The sequence below is a fragment of the Pinus tabuliformis genome, chromosome 7, assembly GCF_031772625.1.
Source record: "Pinus tabuliformis cultivar Carrire ecotype Pingquan chromosome 7, CPIR1, whole genome shotgun sequence".
Taxonomy (NCBI): domain Eukaryota; kingdom Viridiplantae; phylum Streptophyta; class Pinopsida; order Pinales; family Pinaceae; genus Pinus; species Pinus tabuliformis.
In genome coordinates this window covers 108646841-108652840 of record NC_142293.1, presented here as the reverse complement: position 1 = coordinate 108652840, position 6000 = coordinate 108646841, and positions in this window count along the sequence as shown.

Below are 6000 nucleotides of genomic sequence, written 5' to 3'. Positions count from 1 at the left end.
TTTATAATCTTAATTTGTGATATATTCTCTTTTATCTAAACATATTTATTAATTTTACACCATCTTTAACTCATTACGATTATTAATTAAAATATTAATTGCAACTTCATAATTTAATCAATTTTCACCAATCAAGCATATTTCATTACCATTATTCATTAAAATATTAATTGAAACTTCATAATTTAATCATTTTTCACCAACCATGTATGTATATTTCATTACCATTATTCATTAAACTATTAATTACAACTTCTTAATTACATCTTAAGGCATTCCTTCTGGGAAGAACCCCCTTTCATGCCCCCTGGGTCTCCATATGCCATTGATTTGGATGTTAGTGCCCCTTCTGTCTCCATATGCCATTGATTTGGATGTTAGACGATAAAACTAATTTGGGCCATTGGATTGATGCGACTAGTATTAGTATTAATCAGTTACAATATGGTTTTGATGACAAGAGAAAGATGGAGATGACAATGTTTTCTCCCCTTTTATTTAGTAGGAGCAACTCATGAATTTGGCAGTCAGATCGCGGTTGGAGCACGGAGCCACAACCTCTTCTAGGTTTGGAGAGGTAATTATCCTACATTTTGCACAATCCTCTAATTTTATTACCGATTCTAGCTCACTGAGGTTTACTGTAAAAAGGTTGTGAATGGTGCTTATATCTATATGTACGACTCTGGTTCCCAACAGACTCATCATACATTATTTCTTGGAAACCTTGAGAATTTCTTTGTCGAGGTATTTATGGTCGTGTAACGGTTGAGAAGAGGTTTGAGAAGAGGCTTGTAGAGGATGTTAGGGTTCAGAGCAACGATCCCACACGAATGCCGTGTTTCATGTTCAGATAAACCAGAGAGCCTGGCCAGTTGTTGTACCCAATTCTTTGAATGGCAACTTTGTGGAAATTGTTGGGCGGCTTGTGGGGCCCAGTCAGGAATGACAGAGCTCCGATGGTGCGTCTAATTGTGTTGAGGCAGCCACTCATTTTTCCGACAACGCTTCTGGTTTTGATTTTGTGACCCGTGATGGCTTTAAAATTTAAAGTAGTGTCGAAGGCAGTAATAGTTTGGATGACATCGGTGAACCCGAGAAAGGATTTTGAGGTATTCCTTCTGGGGTTGATAGTTATGGGAGATTCGATCCTGCAGGGTATTCTAAAGGTTTTCTTCAAGGGATATCGACAATGGACTATTGGCATACTCCATTGTAGTTTCAGTTTTTGTCTCACACTAGATGGGAAGCATGTTCTGAGGATAGGACGATGAAATGGAATTAGATACTCCGCATATACATCTACGAATGGGGGATGCATATGAGTGCACAAAATGGTTAACGAAGGCTGCAATAGGTAGTCTTACTTATAACACACAGATCTGGCCTAAAGAATCATCATCCACTTCATCTAGGATGGCAATGCCACATGTTAATGTTCCCGATATGATACAACACAAGCAAGCTAAGGTAGTAAGTATCCATTATTTTTTATATCCATATTGTTATTGTAGTGCATTGCCACTTTTTGTATTGTTGTTTTATGTTGCAACTTGTACCCTAATTCCTCTAGATTATTTAGGTATCTTTGAATGTGAAGCCCAACGCTTTACCGTTTGAATAGCTAAACTACCTTATCAAATGAAATTCAACTTCATCAAGATTCCATCATTCCTACCTCATCTACTCTGACTTATTTACGGTGTGTCCTAGAAATTGTTTCCGCGAGTTCATAACACATTTAAGGACCCTCAAGATGTATCCAAGATGTTGAATATGTCTTGCCATTTCCAACCATTTCTGGATATACTGCTCTATTAGTTCCTTGGGTGCTTCTGGATATTGCCAGTAATTTGTTGGCCTTATTTTGTGATTTTGGTTTTCTTTTCAAAAGAAAGAAAGCTCACACAAAACTTAAAAATTTTGACTAACCCAAACATGGGAAAAAATAACCCTTGAAAGTTAAAACAAACCTATGACGGAAACCCAAGGGATGAAAGACTTGATTTTTTAAAATAGAACAATGGAGCAACAAGGATAAAAGGACATTAGCAATACTATCCTGGGTAGTTTTTTCATAAAAGGCTGGGAGAAAATGGCTCAGTGATCTCAATTGTGTTGGAGGATTAAATGCGTCACCTTTAGCTCCAAGTTCAACACTAATATTATGATAAAAGGAGACCATTATTGAGATTTGTAACCAGGTGAAACAAAAGAGCTAGGATATGTTGCAAGAACTCTTCTGATGAAGTGTAGTTTCTTGATGATGGGTATGACCTAGGAAGCACCCTGATTAATGGCAAGAAACATTTTCTTTCTATTTTTTGAATTGAAAATGGATATGGCCTAGAAACATTTCCTTGTTAAACCCTTTATTGTATATACTCGTGTTTTTTACCATGGAAGCTCCAAAAAACACCTTTTCTTTTTCCTTTGTTCAACAACAATGGATCGTGCTGTAATTGGCCAAATATAAATACCCAAAAGTGTTGTAAAGGCTTTAAAAATGTCAATTCAGTCTCGACTTTATAAAAGTCAATTTAGATGTTGAAGGTTATAAAAATCAATTTATTTATGTCACTAGGGTTTTCCAAACAATTTCTATTGAACAAATAGATTGCGGGCATAATTTATTTCTTAGGAGTAAGTGTAGAGCTCGGTGATGCTCTTAATATCTACTGTCTTTTCTTATTTATGGGCTAGGTCCTAATCTCCTCTTCTTATTTTTTCTATATGGAGACATTTTGTTTCCATGTATGGATTTTTAATGGTGTTTAAATGATGACACACCTTGCTATTTTTTCATAGACACAGTTAGAAGTTTTGTATTTTTGCACGAAAAAGTTAGAAGTTTTGTATTAACAAAATAAAAATTGTGTAGAACCAAGAAAATTGCTTTACTTAATTAAAGTCCAAACTTAATAACATAATGAAAAAGCCTATAAATACATAACCAAATTAAGTTTGAAAGGAGTATTAGAATAATTATCACCCTCACCTTGTTCATTTCATTTAAAATCATGTAACTAAAATTTATATAAATTTTGATATTACTATTAAAAAAAAAACACTTTATCATATTTTCAAATAAAAACAATAAACATCTTGGAAATCCATAAAAATCTACAATTAAAAAAATTCAGCCCAAAATTATTTATCATAATAAATCCATAACTTACAATAGGTTTCGCTACCAAATCCTCTGCAATGTAAAAAGATGGCGCGTAACAAATAAATAACCGCATACGACAGTGGTTTCCTAATAATAACAACACACTACAATGGTTTACTAATAATTATAATAATTCTGGTCCGTCACTTCGTCTAGTTTCATTTATTTCAAAATATTTTATTATTAAATTGTAAAAATTATAAAAAGTAGTTAAATTATAATTTTAGTTTAAATGGTTTTTATTAATTATAAAAAAATAAATATATAAATTAAATATATATATTTAAAAAAATGTAATTACCACTATCACATTAATAAATATAATTGATATAAGTGGTTAATTTAATGTACACTAAACTAGCCATTGCACTAAATGTTTTAAAAAAATGACAGAAATCAGAGAAGAATAATAACATATAAAAAAAATGTAAAATGTAACATATAAAAAATGTAAAATGTAACACTATAATTATAATTCTATAAATTTATTGCAAGAATATTCTATTAATTGTAATCATAATTTAATATGTTTATTGTATAAATATTCTATTCGTTATTATAGAGCAATCTGAGATGTTTGATATTGGAAAGTGAAAATGATTTACTATATATGGTGATTGTTGTACCTTTTTTTGAATTTCATTATAAATGTTAATCAATCAAGAGATAGTTACACCCAACATGGAAATTATGATTCCAATCATATGATTTTACATTTATATCCTTCTTCCACATAGAGAATTCTACCCAAGATGGAAATGGGATATTGTTTGATATTTTGGAAAATGAAAATCATTAATTTCATTACATATAGTGATTGTTGCACATTTTCTGAATTTCTTTTTTTTTGCTGAGGCAAAAGTCGGTCCTTCTTTTACATTAATTGAACAAATAGGTTACATTATGAACAAAATCCCCTCTCCGCCGAGGAGACGAGAAAACTGAGGAGAAGCCCACAGGGCCAGCCAAAAGGCCGAGCAGAGAAAACCATAAAACCTGGCTAAAGAACCTAAGAATCTAGCGAAGCAATCCGCCAGCCAAACAACGGACGAGGTTGAGCACGCATCGACAAGACATTCATATTTTTGCGGGACCCAACCTCCAAACTGCCCGTAAAATCAAGACCGTAGAAAAACACCTGATGCAACCGACGGTGGCGATTAATATCACACCGAAGAAGAAGGCCACTCGTTAGTGAGCGGGGAGGGGCGGTTTTCCAAACCGCCTTCCTGCCACGTGGAGGAGCCTGAGAATGATCACTCCGACGAGGCCCAAACCGCTTCCCAAGTGAAAGCGGTGCGATGAGGTGAAAACCACCATTGTAGCGGTTTATCCTTCCGACCCCGAATAACGAGAAAATCCTGCCGCCAGGGGAATTGGGAATTCTTCCACGCAGACTGATTCTCCATTTCAGAACTTGGAACCTGTAAAGGAAAAGGAGCAGTCCCATGAAAAGGAAAAAGAGGAAACCACTGCACTCCCCCAGCCGAGCAAAGAGGACCAACATGCAAACTTTGCTTAATCTTTTCTTGCCTCGCTAGCCCAATGATCATAAATTTCCTTGTCCTCAGCGGCTTGAGCCTCGCAGATGGATTTTAGCCTGCTAGGAGGCATATCCTGCCAGTTCCTGTTTATTCTACATCCTGTATCAATGACTCCTTGGTTGGCCAGCAGATCTGCAAGTTTATTGGCCTTTCTCCTAACATGATTGAAGCTAACCGTACGAAGGCATTGGAGATGTTTATGGATTCTCTGGTAAACTTGTATGAGTCTCCACTGCTTAGATACCCTTTCAGGCGCTATTCCATAGCTGATTTTCTTAACTGCATTTATAGAAATTTCAGAGTCGGATTCTATGAGAACATTGTAGCTGTGTTTGAGAATGAGCAGCTCCAGGCATTGTTCCAACGCCATTAGTTCAGCCATGTTATTGGTGGCTTTGCCCAAATGGCAGTGGAAAGTGAAAATTATTTTTCCTTCGTCATCTCTTAACACACCTCCATAACCTGCTATTCCTGGGTTGCTTTTTGAAGCCCCATCAATGTTGCATTTTAGATACCCTATTGGAGGAGGATGCCAGAAATCCTTTTCCCTTTCTAACACTCTTACTTTTTTGATAAGACCCTGGAGAGTAATCTCATTAATTCCCAGCTGTTTGAGAGTTCTCAAATCGCACGCAGTGGGAGGATTCGAGGGGCAACTGCGCACAGTGGTGGAGACAGTTTCCTTAATTTGCTTTAAAATTAGATCCAACAGGCTATTGGCAGTAGATTTTTCATCCTTGAAAATTCTTTTATTTCTTTCCTTCCAAACATTCCAGATAGTGAAGCTTGGTGTTAAGTTCCAGGTTGAATTAAGGATATCATTCTCTAAAAAGTTCTTTCTCCACTTGTTCAGGGTATTAATGATACTTCCTTTATCTCTGTCAGTCTGTTGAAAAATGAAGTTTAAATACTCCCACAACCAGTTGATATAGGAACAGTTGTTGAGAATATGCTCTATAGTTTCCTCTTGAGCCTCACATAGTGGGCATATGGAGGGCCCCATAACCCCCCTTTTCTGAATGTTATCCCAGGTTAAGATTTTCTTGTGAAGAACTAACCATATAAACAGTTTGATCTTCATCCAACCTGGTTGGTTCCAAAGTTTTTGCCAGGACTTTGTCGAAACACAGGGATCTAGGTTAAGGGTGATTCTCTTGGCCTCATGGATGTTAAATATGCCTTCTTTGTCTTGTCCCCATCTTAACTGATCCGGCCCCTCTGTGACCAAGATCTTTCTCTGTTCTAAAATTTTCATAAGTTCTTCTGTTTTTGCTGGTCTGGGGT